Here is a 21,043-nt window from a genome sequence, read left to right as displayed (position 1 = left end):
AACTACAGGGGGATTACTACAGGGGGAGAACTAGAGGGGAGAGAACAGCTCAGTACTACACCTGAGGAAGAACTACAGGAGGGAGAACAGCTTAGAACTACATAATTCTGAGCTGTTCCCCATGTAGTTCTCCCCCTCCTCTGTAGTTCTCCCTCCTGTAGTTCTGAGCTGTTCTCTCCCTGTAGTTCTGAGCTGTTCTCTCCCCTGTAAGTCTCCCCCCATAGTACTTCTGAGCTGCTCCCCCTGTAATTCACCCCCTGTAGTTCTGAGCTGTTCTCTCTCCATGTAGTTCTTTTGAGCTGTTCTCCCCCTGTAGTTCTTTTGAGCTATTCTCCCCCCTCCCTGTAGTTTCTTCTGAGCTGTTCCCCCATGAAGTTCTGAGCTGTTCCCCCTGTAGTTACCCCTCCCCTGTAGTTCTCCCTCCCTGTAGTTCTGAGCTGTTCTCTCCCCTGTAGTGCTCCCCCTGCAGTTCTGAGCTGTTCTCTCCCCTGTAGTTCTCCCTCCTGTAGTTCTGAGCCGTTCTCCCCCTGTAGTTCTCCCCCTGTAGTTCTGAGCTGTTCTCCCCCTGTAGTTCTTCCTCCTGTAGTTCTGAGCTGTTCACTCCCCATGTAGTTCTTTTGAGCTATTCTCCCCCCTCCCTGTAGTTTCTTCTGAGCTGTTCCACCATGTAGTTCCCCCCTCCCCCGTAGATCTCCCTCCTGTACTTCTGAGCTGTTCTCTCCGCTGTAGTGCTCCCCCTGTAGTTCTGAGCAGTTCTCCCCCTGTAGTTCTTCCTCCTGTAGTTCTGAGATGTTCCCCCTGTAGTTCCCCCTCCCCCGTAGATCTCCCTCCTGTACTTCTGAGCTGTTCTCTCCGCTGTAGTGCTCCCCCTGTAGTTCTGAGCTGTTCTCCCCCTGTAGTTCTTCCTCCTGTAGTTCTGAGCTGTTCTTCCCCTGTAGTTCTGAGCTGTTCTTCCCCTGTAGTTCTTCTGAGCTGTTCTCTCCCCTGTTGTTCTCCCCCCTGTAGTTCTGAGCTGTTCTCTCCCCTGTAGTTCTTCTGAGCTATTCTCCCCCTGTAGTTCTCCCACCCTGTAGTTCTGAGCTGTTCTCCCCCTGTAGTTCTTCCTCCTGTAGTTCTGAGCTGTTCTCCCTTGTAGTTCTTCTGAGCTGTTCTCTCCCCCGTAGTTCTTCTGAGCTGTTCTCTCCCCTGTAGTTCCTCTGAGCTGTTCTCCCCCTGTAGTTCTCCCATCCTGTAGTTCTGAGCTGTTCTGCCCCTATAGTTCTCCCTCCTGTAGTTCTGAGCTGTTCTCCCCCTGTAGTGCTTCCTCCTGTAGTTCTGAGTTGTTCTCCCCCCTGTAGTTCTCCCACCCTGTAGTTCTGAGCTGTTCCCTCCGCTGTAGTGCTCCCCCTGTAATCTGTAGTTCTGAGCTGTTCTCTCCCCTGTATTTCTCCCTCCTGTAGTTCTGAACTGTTCTCCCCCTGTAGTTCTCCCACCCTGTAGTTCTGAGCTGTTCTCCCCCTGTAGTTCTCCCTCCTGTAGTTCTGAGCTGTTCTCCCCCTGTAGTTCTGAGCTGTTCTCTACCCTGTAATTCTCCCACCCTGTAGTTCTGAGCTGTTCTCCCCCTGTAGTTCTGAGCTGTTCTCTCCCCTGTAGTTCTCCCTCCTGTAGTTCTGAGCCGTTCTCCCCCTGTAGTTCTCCCTCCTGTAGTTCTGAGCTGTTCTCCCCCTGTAGTTCTCCCTCCTGTAGTTCTGAGCTGTTCTCCCCTTGTAGTTCTTCTGAGATGTTCTCTCCCCTGTAGTTCTCTCCCCCCCCCCCCCCCCCCTGTAGTTCTGAGCTGTTCTCCCTCCTGTAGTTCTTCCTCAGGTGTAGTACTGAGCTGTTCTCTCCCCTCTAGTTCTCCCCCTGTAGTTATCCCCCTGTAGTTCTGAGCTGTTCATAGTTTGACTGAAAAATAGAGATGCACATCCAAATTTTAGGGCGCGGTTGCCATGGAAATGTACAAAAAATGTGTTTTTTGCAATTTTTGACGAAAGTGAGCACTTTAGGCTATATGTTTATTAATAAGTCTCATATAAATGTGCTGATTCCGCATCTTTTAAGCCTAATTTTAGCTCTGTAGGTGCAATGGGTCCTGAGATATCGAATTTTTCCAGATTTCTGAGGTTCGCGAGCGCGGTTGTCATGGAAACGGCTTGGGGCACACCTAAATTTCCGAATTTTTCAAAAATAATTTTTTTGGTTACTATTTACGTCTATGGGGATGTACAAAAAACTTTCCAAGATGATCGGACGAAAAAGTGAAAATTCAGGTCAGTCTACTGAGTTTTCATCGACAGGGCCAGCATTAATGTACATTTTGTTCTTTTGTGTGTGTTTTAACATATCTTAAATATTGAAAGTTATTTTATCCAACATTGATCAGAGTGTTTATGTTGACTGCAAGATGGACGACCCTCCATTACTATCTAAATTCATATTGAACACTTAAATAACACAATTCAAAAATAAATAAGTGCTCCTTTAAAAACCAAACTTATGTAGAGTCTAAAATTGGATAGTTTGCAAGATCTTAGCATGAATTGACAAGTTCAGTATAATGTTTAATATCATCGTTTAGCTACGATCAAAGACCAGACCACGTATTGTGGTACCTGTTGTCTAGCTAGAACAAAAACTCTATCTTGTAATGCATTAGTTGATGTGATACATGCTGTCTGGCTGTTGATTACCCAATCAAAATTTTCGTTTTTATCCTCTAGAATAATACCAATTTAAAAATTTCACTCTGATAGTGATTTAACAAATGGTGGGAGGTAGGGTTAAAATGCCAACAAATTGATTAAAGAACATGTAAATGACCCCTAACTGTCACATATATGTGACATAATATAATGTAAAGATTAGAACCCTATTCTTTAAAAAAAAGAAAAAAAAGGGTGGACTCCCAACCCATGTAGCTGAGACACCTCACAGCAAGTAGACCAAAGTGGCTCTTGCTTGTGATCGGTGCATCAACTACCCGCCGAAGCGGTGGGTTGGGAGTCCCCCCTGGGATCATTTCGTCCGTAAAATTGTATACAATATAAAATAGTACAGTAAAATATCTACAAAATTTACATAAACAAATCTAGGAGACCTCAAAGCTTGTCTTCTGGGGGATGAGGTTGAAGGATACGTCTTGCAGTTCAAGATGCTGGGCTGTTGACCTTCCTCTGATTCCCCTCAGTGCAATGAGTGTACTTCTTAACAGATCGAATCTAAATCGTGTTCTGATATGATTTTTGACTTGGCTCTTGGCTTCTTTTTGTGGTCAGCTATCATCTCAGAGACACGATCTACAAACACTGTGAAGAGCGGTCCCATACCTCCAGAGGTTGTGAAGACTAGAGGGACAAAGGATCCCTTCTCCGACTGAAGTACTCTCTCTTCATACAAATCTTTCTTTTCTTTCTCATGATCTCTACAGATCTTATCTAGTGGCCTAAATGTATTTGTGTCACAGTTAGGATGTGTGACCCTGATGTCATAGAATGTTCTTTCAAAAGGTGCATACAATCCAACAGCTGCTACATCAAGACGGGCTTCATCCTGGGTGTTGGTCTTCCTTGAGAAGGAGCTTGGTTGGACTGTCAGGAGTGCCATGCTGGTTCTATCCTTACATCTTTACACTTTGCTTCTCGGAGGAAGAAAGCAGCAGTGTCTCTTATGGCATTGTGGCGCATGGAAACGTATCCACCTGGTTTACAGTCAAGGGCGTGGTAGATACTGTTTACATTTCCGCAGGCACATTTAGAGGGCACTCCTTAGATCTTCCAACCATAACGTAGGCGTATGCTGTCTTGGAACTCCTGCCTGTTCAGAACATAGTTGAGGTCCTTCAGTGGTAGTGTTGAGAGCCATGTTGAGGCTCCCTTCTCTCTTGCTTGGTCTAGGTGGTTCTTAAGTTGATGATCTGACTCATTATAGAGCACCTTGAACCTTTGGGAGAGAAACTCCTCTTTCTGTTTCCTCAGTTCTTCTTTCTTTTCTTTTATCTTGCCCAGGTCCAGCTTGGTGATATCCTGGTCTTGTTGGTTGATCAAACTCACAAGGTCTTTAGTTACTGCTACTGAGTAAACATATTCGACGGCCCCAACGTTAATGTGGCTCTAGCTATGTGTTGGTTCAGCCGAATTAATTATTATGTAATCAAGTTTATTTTTCTCGTTAGTTGTCATCCGGCCAAACATTATGCAACTTATATTGCAGTACCATTTATCAATTAGTATATCAAAATATGTCATTGTAATTTTGCATGGCTGAAATGTAACGCTTGATTTATATATATAAATCAAATCAAATAAATCAAATCAAAATATAATGACACAAACATCATCAAAAATATATCTACTAAAGTTTAAAAATTATCTTAAATCTATTGGCCTAAACAACCAAGTTAAAATGAATCTAATTTACATACTTTCCACTACTATATAAGTTGATGAAGCGTTTTTTAGCAACATGAGGATTACACACAAGATATTCATTGTGCTTCTCTTTATTAGTAGCATAATTTAATCCCTCGATCTTTCCTAATACTTCGTCCGAAACATACCAAAAATGACTATCATTTACAGATCCGTTTAAAATAGTCTCTTTTTTGAAAGCCTCTAATCTTATTTTGAAACTTAACACAGTCCCACGATTCTTGACATCCGAGGGGAGTTTGTATAATGATTAATTGAATTTTCAAATTAAAAAAATATATTCACGGGATGTTATCCGGACAGGATTGATGATGCCTAGCCCTAACCCTATTCTAAACTAAATGCCCATCCGGATACTTCATTCAAACTTGTCATGTCTAATTTTCAATTAAACTAAGCTCAGTTAATGTAAGAGCCGCTTAAGAAAGCACTGGAGTTTATCTCCAGGATTAAATTATATCGAGTTATATGATTTAGCTATAAGGCGGTTTATAAATGTTGTATTTATTATTATTAAATCAGAACAAATTTCTTTAAACACCAAATTCATAACACTCTGTTTATTATCACTATCTAACCCAAACAATACGAAACTGTAACGGAATATTATAAACCCCAAAAATATAGCCACCCGATTAATTAAACCGTGACAGAAAGGTACACATAAAAGTAATCAATACATAATGGTGAAAGAAAATTACTATTCGGAAAATTTCAAATTTACACAGATAATTTCAGCAATGTTCATAGATGTGGATACTGGCGGGGAGGTGATAATTGTTTGTTTACATTAATAGTGAGCACATGTTAAGCAGGCTGAGGAGGTGATAATTGTTTGTTTACATTTTAGGTCCAGCACATGTTAAGCAGGCTGAGGAGGTGATACATATTTTGAATTATAGAAGGTTTGTAACACTTGTAACGCCTTCTTGTTACCCCCCTTTGAGGACCCCGAATCATTTTCTGAACGAAAGCTCAAAAATAACCGAGAAATCGACCTTCTTATTAACTCATTTTGATGACTGTTTCTGACCTGAAATTGCACGAAAAATCGATTTAGCTAGGTTTTAGAACCTATAAACACTTCCTTATCCCTCAAAATTGATGTTTTATAGTTAATACGACCAACAAGCAACATATATTTTGATCCTTCGGTTCTACTCATGACCTAGACAGTTAACCCATTAGGGACGATAGGGTCGTTTACGACCCACCTTTTCTAGAGGCTATAGAGGACAAACCAAAATACTAAACGCCACGAATCTTTCGCACATATGCTCAAAATTTATTGGGCTACATTATTGACTTTCCAGTCGAGACCCAATTAATCACTAACAATTTAATAATTAGACTAATTAGTCGTCATAATTGGAAAATATTTCACTTAACTTCTTGCCTTGATTGGGACATTAAAACTTTATGTAGGCTTATTTTTTTGAGAACAAAATAGTTGCGGGCAACGATTTCCTTGGCACGAATGAAAAGCCCGTGATAATCAAATGTTCACAAACAGAGCTAGACGCTGTTTACTAACTGCGGTCGCATACGACCCACTCGTCCGGGTCGCAAACGACCCATCACGGTTTTTCGGCTATTACTTCTGAAACAAAGACGTTAGGATAAAATAAAAACTGTAGCATAAGTTAAAAACGTATGGTCAATACTGTGTGACTCTAACTTTTCAAAAATAAAGAATTTGGGTCATTAACGACCCACTCGGCTCACTTGCTTATTACTACATTTGTCCATGTAACTTCTTGAATTCAGCCTAAAACATGACATCATAAGTGCAAAATCGCCTCTCAGCAAGTGATTATCATCATAAACTGCAAAAAATCGGTTAAATGGGTCATTAGCGACCCACTAGGACCACAAAATTGATTAATTAAATATAATGTTGTCAAACTTTTACAAATATTAGTATAAAAACATATTATATCTTGGTCATTACTCCTGTACGTTGATTTAACTTCTTAAATCGATCAACTGGGTCAATAACGACCCACTCGGAAGTTGAACCACTTCATTAATTATCATGCTGTTCCACCATCAAGAAAGACACTCGTAGGTCTTAACTCCACACGGACCACGGTGGCTGACCACTAGCCATTCTGAGATCCAGGGCCAACTGAAGGGCAGTCATCACTCATCAAAGAGCTGCGAGAATAACACGACTGCATATGCCTGGAGTTGCGTCCTGACTATGGTGCGTGGAAATCTGTACCGAAAGGACCGTGGCCGTGTCGCAAAAGAGAAGGAGATCGGCCCTCGTTCCTAACTTGCTAGATAATAGCCATGCTGTTGTTGTTGCTTATTAGATTCTGTTACCTTTTTCGTCAATTTCGTATCTTGGAAAACGACCTGCTACAACTCACCGCTTGAGACCCAGGGTCCCACGGTCACTCAAGAAAAATCCCCTGCACAAAGTTTACGAGATATCCTGTAACCTTGGGTAAATACTGAAAGAAGAGCGGTCAAATTGCATATTCTAATCCAACATGCCAATCTGTTTGACATTCCTAGAAAGTACAAGAATAATTAAACAACTGCTGCATTCAGATGGCTAAATCTACAGCTCTGTGAAGAAGGACAAGGAAAAAGCCCCCCCCCCCCCATCTGGCTGGCGGTGCTGCAACCTGCAATCTCTCAGACAACTACTTTGTTGTGGGTAACAACCCAGCAACAACGAGGCAGCTTTCAAAACGAAACCAAGTATTACGTAATCGGCCGAGAGGGAGGGGGTTTCCAAATGATTACGCTAGTGTAATTTTGACATAATAGCTATGTGGTGGGGTGTGGGGGGGGGGGCGGGGCTAAAAATTGTCCAATAAGTGATAACGTAATTATATTATGTCAATGTTGACGGCCCCTATAAAGAAGTAAAGAAAGGAAGCTGCGAAATGAGTAGATGCAGCCATCTGAAATCTGAATCCAGCAGTTGTATAGTTCTTCTTGGACTTTTTAGGAATCGGGAAAAGATAGGCACGTTGTTTGTTGTCCCACGACATTACGGTCGTGTAGTAACAGCTGATAAACTCACCTACCTATCAATCCAATTCTGCCCATTATTCGTCAGTGATTGGGTGACGTGATCTGCAGATCACCTTGAGACTCCAGACTCAGGAGGGCTAGTGGTCATCCACGCGTGGTTTGCGTGGAATTAAGACCTACGAGTGTCTTTCTTGATGGTGGAACAGCATGATACTGATAATTAATGACGTGGTTCAACTTCCGAGTGGGTCGTTATTGACCCAGTTGATCGATTTTAAAAGTTAAATCAACGTACAGGAGTAATGACCAAGATATAACATGTTTTTATAATAATATTTGTAATAGTTTGACAACATTATATTTAATTAATCAATTTTGTGGTCCTAGTGGGTCGCTAATGACCCATTTAACCGATTTTTTGCAGTTTATGATGATAATCACTTGCTGAGAGGCGATTTTGCACTTATGATGTCATGTTTTAGGCTGAATTCAAGAAGTTACATGGACAAATGTAGTAATAAGCAAGTGAGCCGAGTGGGTCGTTAATGACCCAAATTCTTTATTTTTGAAAAGTTAGAGTCACACAGTATTGACCATACGTTTTTAACTTATGCTGCAGTTTTTATTTTATCCTAACGTCTTTGTTTCAGAAGTAATAGCCGAAAAACCGTGATGGGTCGTTTGCGACCCGGACGAGTGGGTCGTATGCGACCATAGCTGTATCTTTTAAAGTAAACGAGATACAGATTAGCTTTTTGGATATCTCATTTTTGCTGTAATGTGACCTAGTGTGTTAAACGGCATCAAAATCGGCAAACTTTAAAACTCGTCGTCCCTAATGGGTTAAGCTGAACCCGACAGATTGAGGCAATCCGAACACCTTAACTGATCAAACTGGTACTAACACAATTTTCAGATATAAATGTTCTTTGCGATACGTTTATTGCAGCTTTGCAACTTGAGTGAAGACCAGAGTACGAAATCAAACAGCAGGTAAGCAACTCACTTTTGGTGACTGTTCCTCACGAACATTCTGATCCTGTAACATATGAACAGGGAGATCAATGAAACTAATAAATCAATGAAACTAATAAATCAATGTTTTAGCTCATTTTACAAAGTCAAATATTTAAAACAATTAAAATTGCATAGTGCTCAATTTGTAAATGTCTAGTTGATCTTTGCTATTGGAAGTTTGTCAAGGACTGGCAGCTAGCGGGGCAAGGAATGCACGGGCTTAGGGGCTTTTGTGCACACCAGAACACTAGCTCGGTAGATTTTTGGAAACTAAAAGGACTGAAAACTAAAATTGTTTTTGATGGAGGCTGAGGCATGTTTTTGAGAGGGACGGTATAATAGCTTGTGGTAACAACTGGCCTTTACTTTAATAGGATGAAGTTTTAGTTTTAGGACAGGAAGAAGGCATTAAGAAGATTTGCTCTTTGTTTACAAGGCAGAATATAAGCAATGTCGTCTCCTTAACAAATCGAACAGGTACTATCACAATTTCCAGAGCACAGCATGATAACAAAGTCAAAAGAAACACAATGAAGGTAGGTTACCAACACCACAATATAACAATCATACTGACAACTGAATTAAATGTATTCTGACGACGGGCAGCCCTGATGTGCTCCGTGGTCCTCAACGAGCGACCACTTGTAAGAGAGGTGTTATGTCATGTGACACCGATCCGTCCAATCACAAACAGGAAAAGTGAGCAGATCGATATCGTGTGTTTACTTTCCTTATCTTTATTTGACCCTCTGTTCACCTTGTTACCTCTACCACATCTTGACTCGGCAAGGTCCGCGTGCAATATCTGCACCGCGGTAAACACGCCATGATTACGTCATGAACTTGAAATAGTGTGATTGTTGTACACTTAAATAACCATGCCCATCGCCCACGTACATTACAAACTGTTGGGGGGGGGGGGGGGGTGGGGGCGGGGGATGGGGTTTAAGATAAACAACCGCTCTTGATAGTGTGTTGGTCGCTCCTCCAACTGACTGTGATGCTAACCGTCCAGTCATGAACGGAACATTAACATTCTTTAGTTATATCATGTTTCGGTTTCATTGTTCAATTGCGGAGATTAGTATTATTAAAAACATTTACTCTAATATGAGGTCGCGATTATGAACTGAGTGAGATTCCAAATGATGAACTGTGCTTTAAGTTTACACCAACTGGAAGCAAAGGAATAATGCATATATCCATGAGTGCTCCTTTGCTTAACTTAGACCTTTAGACAGTAAGTGTTTGGAAACAGAATCTAGGACACGACTTCACTGACAAGAACTGTATGTTCCAGGAGGAGGCAGTATACAGGAGGACAAGCATGGTTATACCTGACAGAGTTGAAGTACTAGTTCAACATGGTGCAGTTCATTTTTGCCAGGTTAGACACTAAAAATTTCAATTTGTGCTTTGTAATTAGTCATTGCCGTTTTAAATATGTAAACTTGGAGTCCTTCTCACAATTGTAATAAGAGTTTGTGTAACTTTAAAATGCTGCACTTGCCCTCAATTTCAAGTCAATGGAATTCATTTTGTGTGCGGGGTGTTTATTTTAGATGAGATAACACGGAAGTTCAAGTATTGATAAAATCGATAACGGGTAATAGGTGCGCTGTTGAAATGGTTCAGTGAACCCCTCTTTAGTTCGTTTACCAGCTGCATTTTATTTCGGATCATGGGTTAGAACTTTGCTGTACGCTATTAAAATTGCTATTCGAAATATACTTGTACTGAATGTAACTGGTAGATATTTTAGCTGGTACCGTACACATTCGTGTCGTTTTTTCCTGTTCGCGACCACATATTACAGCAAACTGTACATATTACAGCAAACTGTACTTATCTCCGCAGTTCAGCCGAGACATACTATAACTAAAAAATTATGTTATTATTCTGTTCCTGACTGGACGATAAGCATCACAGTCAGTTGGAGGAGCGACCAACACACTATCAAGATCGGTTGTTTATCTTAAACCCCATCCCCTGCCCCCACCCCCCCCCCCCCAACAGTTTGTAATGTACGTGGGCGATGGGCACGGTTATATAAGTGTACAACAATCACACTATTTCAAGTTCATGACGTAATCATGGCGTGTTTACCGCGGTGCAGATATTGCACGTGGAGTAGGGTGAGAATCCCTGCCACGTTTTTGGTCAGTTTCGCCGGGGCTCATGTCTTTCCTCGAGGGAGCATTAGTGTCTACAGAAAAACTGATAAATCCTAGCGAAGTCCAATCCGAACCAGAATAAAACAAATATTTCAGAATAAAGAACCACATCTTCCATTAGAGGTGGTGCTGGGTCAGCTGGTTACAGAACGGATTGGCCTGGAGAATGGCACAGTCCTGTTACTCTCAAGTTAACCATAGAGGGGGACAGGCGCTGTTCGCTCACGGCTGGTTCTTGGAGCCAACACCCTCAGCCCCACAGAAGTGGGAGCACTGTCGGTGGTGGCTCACCCAGATAACGGACAGTGTCTCTCCTTTTTTCTTCTTGGACTTGCATTGTTGCTGGCGAGTCAGCCAGTAGCAATGCAGCATCTCACTCACTCAATCACCTTAGCAGTTCGGTCCCTTTTCTGTTTGATTACTAGTCTCACCTGGTTCTTGACCTGTCGCCCTCAGACCTACAGAGGTGGGTGCACTGTCGGTGGCCTGTCACCCAGGTTGTCGGTGATATCTCTCCCTCTGCCTCCCCTTTGGACATGCATTGTTGCTGGTGAGTCAGCTGGCAGCAGTGTACCATACTACTGCGTGTTTACTAATCCCCTCTTAGCTTCCAGGCTAAACTAAAATTATAAACTAACAGAAGCAGGATAGAAGCAAGAAATCATCAGTAGCCCCTCAACTTAACAAAGACTGATATCAACCGCTCTGGTACAAGCAACTCTGATAAAGTACGACTCTGCTGCTTCTCTGGGAAGTCAGCACCAACAGAAATGGGGAAACTCTCTGATATGAGTGCTGGAATTCTCCGCCGTTTTACTCTACAGGCTAAGTTTCTTGTTATAATTCTATTGTTCTGTTCTTTCATTTGTATTCTGTCTCACTCTACTGCATATTGTAGATCGTCAGCATTCATAGAACCAGGGTCTCAGTTACAGTCCTTCTGTTTGTTGACTAGACACACTTTTTGCATCATCTCTTTTTGACGGCGTTTAGAACACATCTTGTTTTCTCGATCGTTACTTGCCTCCGTATTGGCTGCTAAACTATTATTATAAACTAACTTTCGTTCCACCCCCTTGTGTGTATACTAACAACCCTAGATTCCCAGGAACAGGCTTAAATATCTACGAAAATCAAAGCCAAACAGACAGACAGCTACTCAGCCACAATGCAGGACAACAGATACTGCTCTGAACCAAGGATAAGTCTGATTGATACAGCTCATGTCTCCCTAGACATTCGCACAGATTACAAGAATGCCAACATCAGACATCATGTCTCTTATTAAGACAAAGCTCAACTCTATCCAAGTTCCTGAAATCAGAGTTGTCTAACTGAGATTTGCAGTCAGACATGCATTATACCCCCCTCGACCAACCCATCTACTAATCCGTGTCTACAGGCAAGAAATTGATCTCGTCATTTGTAATATAACATGAAATATTATATACCTATTGAAATTCTCATCCTCCACATCATACAAAAGAGAACGGCCCATGGCCATACACCACATATCAAAGAGAAAGGCCTCCGGCCAGACATATCAGACCTAACATGATCTATTTTCCTTAAAAGCCCATGTTTATATAAAGTTTTAGCGTGTAAAATTGATTCACTTTACTTACTTGTTTATAAATTTTACCTCGAACCATGCTTTCACAGAATTAAAATATTACCACACGACAGGGCGACAGTTTTCCAAAACTGGTTACATTCTTCCCTCAAGGCGCAGCTCCTACACCTGGTAAATTCCACTCTAATAGCACAACCTCTCAAACAGACTCACCGAAGTAATCTTCAGCCATCAAATGCACCGCTGTCAAACCTGATCATGTTACAAGGCATGACTTTTCTGCCACTACTTCATCATTATAGATTAGTGATTACTTAGTGTGTAGATGAAACGATATGAGTGTAGCACACACTGGCTTATCAATGAATGATTGATTCATCCAATCAGCGTTATCTTCAAGGTTCGAATTGAGATTGCTATATTAAATTTTTCCTATATTTTACGTAACGCGCGAACGCCATTTGAGCACAGTATGTGCTAATGATCTCGCTGTCAATCCTTTAATACGTTTTGCGCGCTGCGCTAGCTACTCTGGTAGCGCGCATGGCGTGTAATTTTATTATCTATTGTTTCAACTTTTTATTCAGTTTTATTCATTTAAACGATGTTATTCATTTAAACGATGTTATTCATTTAAACGATGTTAATCATTTGAAACGACTTTACTAGAATTTGTCAACGAAGAAGAACTCTAAATTGTTACCACAGCAACCATTCAATGTTGCCATAGAAACTACACACTCTTAACATAGCAACCACACACGGTTACCGTAGCAACTCCAAATCACTACCTAACAACTAAACACTGCTACCATAGTAACTACGTACTGATACTATAGCAACTACACACTGTTACCATAGCAACTACACACTGTTACCATGGCTACTACACACTATATAGGATATAACAACTTACTCGGGCGTAAGGAGTCGATACGGAGCTATTGCGATGCAATCCAGGCAAGTGTCTGGACTGGCTCCTAAAACTCCAAACGCTCGGGCGAGCGGCATGGCAACTCTGATTCTTTACTCGAAATAATTATCTTGCCAAACCTAGATGTAAGGACGATTTTGTTATAGATGGCCAGAGAGTTACTTGCAGACGAATAATTGCTAACAAATTCTGTGAATATTTTACATCTCTTGCAAGTAATCTCAATAAAAATGTACTGTCAAACAATAGTATTTCTCTGGAACCAGTAGAATCATTTGCTCAGTTTATGTCTAATTCGGTATCTGACTCCATATACCTGGAAGAAACTAATGAAGAAGAAATTATAGAGGTGATCAGAGATTTTCAAAATGGTAAGGCGAGTGACATACCTATAGTTGTTGTAAAAAAACCGGCCAAGCTCATTGCTGGTACCTTGGCTAGGCTTTACAACACATGTATACAAAGTGGTACATTCCCAAGTATTTTTAAAACTGGTAAAGTTATTCCTATTTACAAGAAAGACAATAAGGAATGCATTGAAAATTATCGGCCTGTATCAATATTACCTTTATTTGGAAAGATCTTCGAGAAGGTCATTTATAAACGCCTCTATAATTTCTTCACATCTAAAGGTGTACTAACAGACTCACAGTTTGGATTTAGAAAAGGCCATTCTACCACCCATGCTCTACACAAATCTATAGACTCCGTTACTAAGTCTCTGGCAAGCAATAAACATGTCCTAGGGATATTCATTGACTTGAGCAAAGCCTTCGACACCCTTGATCACGATATTCTTTTATGCAAATTAAATTCCTGCGGTATTAGGGGCACAGCACTTACCTTACTAAAAAGCTATTTGACTAACAGAAAGCAGTATGTTATGTATAACGATGTACCATCAGAAACAATGGACGTGAAATTTGGAGTACCACAAGGGTCAATTCTAGGGCCGTTACTCTTCCTATTGTATATGAACGATATAGTAAACTGCTTTTCAGACAGTGAGGTGAAATTTGTACTTTATGCTGATGACACTAATATCTTCATATCAGGACCATCTAGAGAAGCAACATACAAAAAAGCCAACTTAGTACTTAAACATGTCTCGATTTACATGAAATGTAATCTACTTCATATCAACATGTCCAAATGCTGCTACATACATTTTAAACCTGCCTCTGAATATGATGACACCTGTGCACGGACCAGACCATTTGCTATCCTGCTAGATGAATCTAGATCAATATTCATCAATGGTAAGGTTATTACTAAAGTCAAGGATACCAAATTCTTAGGTGTTGTTATAGATAGTAAGCTAAACTGGATTGCCCACATGCACTACATCCGTAAAAAACTGCGATCTATGACTGGTGCAATCTGCAGAATTCGGCACTCGATACCTTCTGAACTATATTTGAAAATATATAATGCTCTTTTTGAATCACATCTCAGTTATGGTATAAGCGTTTGGGGTGTTGTCCTCAAAGAACGGTCCAATGATAGTCTTTTCATCACACAGAAGCACTGTATAAGGATCCTTTTTGGCGACCTTGACTCATATTTAGATAAACAATCAACATGTGCACGTACTAGACCATACGGTATGCAAAAACTAGACCATAAACACTTTGAAAAGGAGCATACAAAACCCATTTTTAATAGATTAAAAATTCTTACAGCTCAAAACTTGTACAAATATCACTGTATTTTAGAATTCTCTAAGATTATCAAGTACCACTGCCCATACTCCCTTTATGAGGCTATCAACATTTCAAACCGTGCAACGAGTCTAATGGTTATTCTCCTAAATAAATCAAATACCTTTTTGTTTAATGCAGCCAAGCTTTGGAACGCTGTTCATAAAAAAATTTTAACTTCAAGCAATTGCTTAGAAACGTCCATTAGCTTGATAAAACTGAGAACCAAAGCACTATTAATACAAGCACAGGCAGCTGACTTAAAAGATACATGGACTCCAAACAATTTTAAATTGCAGTAATCAAATCTAATTGCAGCGGCACACACTTACTATTACTATCATGATTGTACTATAGACAGAAAATCTTTCAAATCGATTTTGGGCGCTTTTTAAACATTTGTTGTAATGTTTTTAGATAAGTTAAATATCTAAATTTATAACATTTTTTATCGGAATGAATTAATTGATATTTAATAATTTATTCGGTAGGTTTATCTGGTATTGATATTGATTATATTGATATTGTTATTATTGAACGAAGCTAACTCTAGACATAGTTAATACTACTTCTTTTAAGAAAGGGACTTGGAGTATAAACGACCAAGTTTGCATAAATTTCTACCCAACCAAGAACTCAGGAGGCAAAGGTGGGTGCGTAAACTTTTGGTCTGCACTCTCCGATCCTGTATCACCCTGGATTCTTCTCGACGTATCTTTGTAAAAGTTATATACCTTTTAGTCAATCTCTTGCTACTCCAAGTCCCCTAAGATATCTGATCTAAAGTTCGTGCTAGTTATATATTATGAAATATATTTTTATATGAAATATATTTTTGTCTGCTTTAATTGATACTAAATAAAATTGTTGTTTTCTTGAAATTGTTGTTTTCTTGAAAACGAACGCAGATTTCAATTCTTATATAGCGAAATAGCTGAAGTGCGCGGAGGCCGGGGAGAGGGGCTAGCTCCGGCGCGCGGGCCGGGATAGCACCCCAACACGGCAACGCGCAGCAGAGTAGTGGGGTCGGCCACACTACCGAATACACGAAAAGCCAACCCGGGATTTATTACCCGCACGGCTATATTATTATGCGCAGTTGAAACCTGGGGGCTCGCCGACCAGGTTCACCGGGTGGAAACTGAAGGCATATATGACCCCCATATCTGAAAGCAGGTTGGGGGCACTACGGAAAGCTTAGAAGCTCCCGTCACCTACTAACTACTAACTACTATTGCACGTGGACCTTGCCGAGTCAAGATGTGGTAGAGATAACAATGTGAACAGAGGGTCAAATAAAGATAAGGAAAGTAAACACACGATATCGATCTGCTCACTTTTCCTGTTTGTGATTGGACGGATCGGTGTCACATGACATAACACCTCTATTACAAGTGGTCGCTCGTTGAGGACCACGGAGCACATCAGGGCTGCCCGTCGTCAGAATACATTTAATTCAGTTGTCAGTATGATTGTTATATTGTGGTGTTGGTAACCTACCTTCATTGTGTTTCTTTTGACTTTGTTATCATGCTGTGCTCTGGAAATTGTGATAGTACCTGTTCGATTTGTTAAGGAGACGATCTCCCTGTTCACATGTTACAGGATCAGAATGTTCGTGAGGAACAGTCACCAAAAGTGAGTTGCTTACCTGCTGTGTGTTTTCGTACTCTGGTCTTCACTCAAGTTGCAAAGCTGCAATAAACGTATCGCAAAGAACATTTATATCTGAAAATTGTGTTAGTACCAGTTTGATCAGTTAAGGTGAGGATTGCCTCAATCTGTCCGGTTCAGCTTAACTGTCTAGGTCATGAGTAGAACCGAAGGATCAAAATATATGTTGCTTGTTGGTCGTATTAACTATAAAACATCAATTTTGAGGGATAAGGAAGTGTTTATAGGTTCTAAAACCTAGCTAAATCGATTTTTCGTGCAATTTTAGGTCAGAAACAGTCATCAAAATGAGTTAATAAGAAGGTCGATTTCTCGGTTATTTTTGAGCTTTCGTTCAGAAAATAATTCGGGGTCCTCAAAGGGGGGTAACAAGAAGGCGTTACAAGTGTTACAAACCTTCTATAATACAAAATATGTATCACCTCCTCAGCCTGCTTAACATGTGCTCGACCTAAAATGTAAACAAACAATTATCACCTCCTCAGCCTGCTTAACATGTGCTCACTATTAATGTAAACAAACAATTATCACCTCCTCGCCAGTATCCACATCTATTGTCCAGCTGGTAAGAAACCCACAATAACATAGAAACCAATTTTTTAAAAATCAAAAACCGTACATTCGTTTGAGTGACTTTAAAAACAAATTAAACCACATTTATATAATAGATATAATAAATAGTCAAATAATGGTCACACATTCCAGCAATGGTACTTTCCAGCCACAAGGCTAGAGTAGACACCACTATACTAACACCTAACAACTAATCTAACAAAACAGAAAAAATCAGGGTACAATTTGCAAAAAACCCTCTTTGTAATATTTAATGTAGCATAATATTGGAAATTAAAATCCCTCAACTTGACAATTTGAATGCTCACATTACTGAAACAAGCAATTTAAGAATCCACCCATGACCCAACAAACACTCATCAAGCATTTATGATAAAGGGGTATCTTTTAATAAATAATTGTGTCAAACAGTATATATACATTCAATTAAATCAAGTGATGCAATTGGCAGAGCACAATAAAATTTTAAGTGTTGCAATTGGCAGAGCACAATTCATTGCTACCAATAAATTTTTCAAAAACATTTTAACAAAACACATGATCTACTCCATTATAGGGGCAGGGATGAGGTTGTATGAAACTTCTGATAGCTGAATCTCACGTTTGGTGTCCACCTTCTTTCCTCGGTACCCTCGTAGAGCAATAAGAGTTGTTCTCAACATTGCAAATCTTATCCTATTCTCACGTGTCTTACTACATCGCAGTATCTTTCCTTCCTTTTTCTTGCAATGAGGTCTGCTACTCTGTTGACGAACTGCTTACACTCTTTAGACATTCCTCCAGATGTGAGGAATACAGCCGGGGTGAAGGTAGCCTTCTCCACATTCAACACTCTCTCCAAGTACTCGTCCTTCTTCTCCTTCTCGTTCTCTTCGTATACTTCTTGAAGAGTTTTTGTCCTGTTTGATAAGCAATTGGGGTGTGAAACCCTTATGTCAAGAAAGGTCTTATCAAATGGAGTCCAAACTCCTCTAGCAGATACATCAAGCCGAGCTTGGTCACCTGTTATAGTCTTGGGGTTGAGGCAGTCACCCTCATTTACCTTCTGTAGCTGGGGTTCAACTTTTACATCATGACATACCTCACGAAGGAGATTTGCCATTGTGTCTCTGATGTTGTTGTGGGTCATTATCACGTAGCCCCCTAGCTTACAGGTGAGAAGGTGGTCAAGATCACTTGTTTTCCCACATCCACAGGTGATGGGAGTGTTTGGTATCCACCAACTGTAGCGTAAGCAGACACTGTCTCGAAACTCCTCTTTGTTCAGAGTGTAGCCATACTGCTGAAGTGGCAATGTGTTAAGCCAACTGGACGCTCCCTTTTCTCTTGCTGCTAGTAATGCTCTCTTAGAGGAGGTGCCACATCTTTCAGCTATAGCAATAAACTTGGCTTGGAGCTCGGAATTCTTCAATGTTTTGATCATTTCTTTCCCCGATTTGGTGAGGTTACTGGATGCAGTGTAAACTTCCTGTAGCTGTTGGTCCACTATTGCTTTTGTTAGCTCAGTGGTGAGTAGCTTTGAGGCTGTATACTCAGAGTGGCATTCTTCGTGGGGTTTACCAATGCCCAATCCTCCCAATCTTATTAGTAGACTTAACACGTCTCTTTCTAAGTCTGAGATCTCCCTGCCCAGCATCTTTGGCAGGAGCTTTTGTCTTATCTCATGTTCTAGCGGCTCCATGGCTTCAGAGATGTGGGGCACAGTCCTTTGAACAAACTTCCATCTGTGTAAATAATTTATTGGAAAGTATGTAAATTATATTCATTTTAACTTGGTTGTCTAGGCCAATAGATTTAAGATAATTTTTAAACTTTAGTAGATATATTTTTGATGATGTGTGATGATGTTTGTGTCATTATATTTTGATTTGATTTGATTTGGAGATTCCGAGAATACAGTGATAGCACTCGATTCTAAAATGATTCTGTTGTGTGCGGCGTGGCAATCATTTTCCTTCATTGTCAATTTATGTTTTTGATAATGATAACATTTATTAATATGTTCAACGCATTTTAAAATTGTCGCTACTTAATTTTTTATTTAAAATTATGCCACATGTTTGATGTTGCAATTTTATTTTTCACGAAATAAAAACGACTTCAGACTTGTATCAAATTAAATTGCAAATAATAAATTATTTGGGGATCGCAATTGTCATGTACAATGCCGCGCACTCAATTATGCTTCTCGCAACCATCGGCGAGATGAGCTACTGGGCCTATGGCCTCGCCAAGCTGCGATGAATTGACATCGTCCATTAATATTAATAATTATTATAGAAAGAAATGGGGCAATCATAAGATTAGATTTGAACGGTTCTGTGTACATTTTTAATGACAAATATTTAAAGTTAAAGTTGATGATAATTTAAAGATTTGAAGTACAAATTTGTGCAACTTAACTTAAAAGACTTACCATTGAAACCAAAAACAGCATTTACAAATGTACAGTACATACACAGAACGGTCAAAATTTGTATGTTGTAGCGCGAAGCACTACTGAGCCGCGCCGCGCATCTTCTCGCACTACTAGCTGGGCCGCGCCGCGCATACCCAGGAAACCTTACCGCCTGCTGGGCTCGCTAGAGGTTATCGATTTTCAACAGCACGTTTGTCGTCGCGCGTCACGTCAAGTTTACCTTTCGCACGCGCTGCATTTAGCCAGTAGTCATGACAACGACATTACTTTGCAAAGTTTAAAAGCTGTGATCTTTTATTTAGCCCAAATAAAACTTTTCGGTTTAATTTTGACGGATGTTACTCGTCTAAATTTCTTCGAAGTAGCGCGCGCCGCTTTCTTCTCGAAATTGCAAGTGCTACGAAGTAGCGCGCGCCGGGTCAGACCGTTAACAATGGTCAAGTTTAATTCAGAATCTAAGTTGTCTCAAATTTGGCTCCTGGGGAGCGTACTTTAAATTTACGAGCCGGAAATTTTGTTGAAAAGGCCGGATGGTTCTATTTATTTTACTTTTGGAGATATACCCCAGCCGGTAGGGTTTCATCTTCTCTTCCGTAGATCGGCAAAATGCACCATTTAATTGGGCTTCGCCGAGCTGCTAAAACATCGGGCTAAACATTTCGAAAAGAAATGCGTTGATTGACGATGTCAATCCGTCGAGATCGTTGCTCTGCGAAGCAGAGCAACGATCGTCGACGATGCTTCGATGCGAAGCAAGAATGCTAGTTTGCGCGGCGCGTCGAAGCGGCGAAGTCCTCCAAGAAATGCGGAGCTTGTAGCGCGATGCGTTACTGTGCCGCGCCGCGCACTTAATTAGGCTTCTCACAGCGACAGCTAGATCGGCGAGATGCGCTACGGTGCCGCGCCGAGCTGCCATGAATTGACATCGTCAATTAAATGCGGAGCGCGCTACTTCGACAAAATTTAGACGAGTAACATCCGTCAAGTCATTGCGTCATTTTTCATGAACACAAAAGCTCTCCAGGTTAGCCGTTAGCTATTACCTGGGGACCTCAGGCTATTATTGATTATGTTTATAAACATATGAATAGAGATTAGGCGGAATGACAGGCTGAGCGCCGCCCGTAATAAATTTACGAGACGGAAATTTCGTTGAAAACCGGAAGGTTCTATTTATTTTACTTTTGGAGATTTACCCCAGCCTAGCCGGTAGGGTTTGATTGACGGTGTCAACCCTTCCACATTCCAGATCGTTGCTCTGCGAAGCAGGGCAACGATCTTGTCAGATTGTTGCAAGAATGCTAGTTTGCGCGGCGCGTCGAAGCGCTCCAAGGTAGGGTTTGCTGGGAAGCTTTCTAGCTACATGACACATGTAAGTGTATTTTTGGACGCTGATTCCGAATCACCCCCCATGACGTAGCATCATGTAAAACCGTTTTGTACGGCTGCAAAACCATAAAAACCAAAGTCACGTGAAATTTTTGGGCGAGCGAATTAGTAAGAGCCCACGACGTGATACAGAGGGTGTGGTGGCTGGCGAGCT

At 40.8% G+C, this 21,043-nt stretch overlaps 1 protein-coding gene across 1 annotated transcript in view; it reads right to left on the bottom strand.

Moving 5' to 3' along the window:
* Positions 1–21,043, bottom strand: part of LOC134825959 (acyl-CoA-binding protein-like) — an 89,707-nt gene that overhangs the window by 11,308 nt on the left and 57,356 nt on the right. The window lies entirely within an intron of this gene.

The sequence above is a fragment of the Bolinopsis microptera genome, chromosome 1 (assembly GCF_026151205.1).
Source record: "Bolinopsis microptera isolate Bmic1 chromosome 1, MBARI_Bmic_1.0, whole genome shotgun sequence".
Lineage (NCBI taxonomy): Eukaryota > Metazoa > Ctenophora > Tentaculata > Lobata > Bolinopsidae > Bolinopsis > Bolinopsis microptera.
The sequence above is the reverse complement of the archived record's forward strand: the minus strand, read 5'-3'. Positions and strand labels throughout refer to the sequence as shown.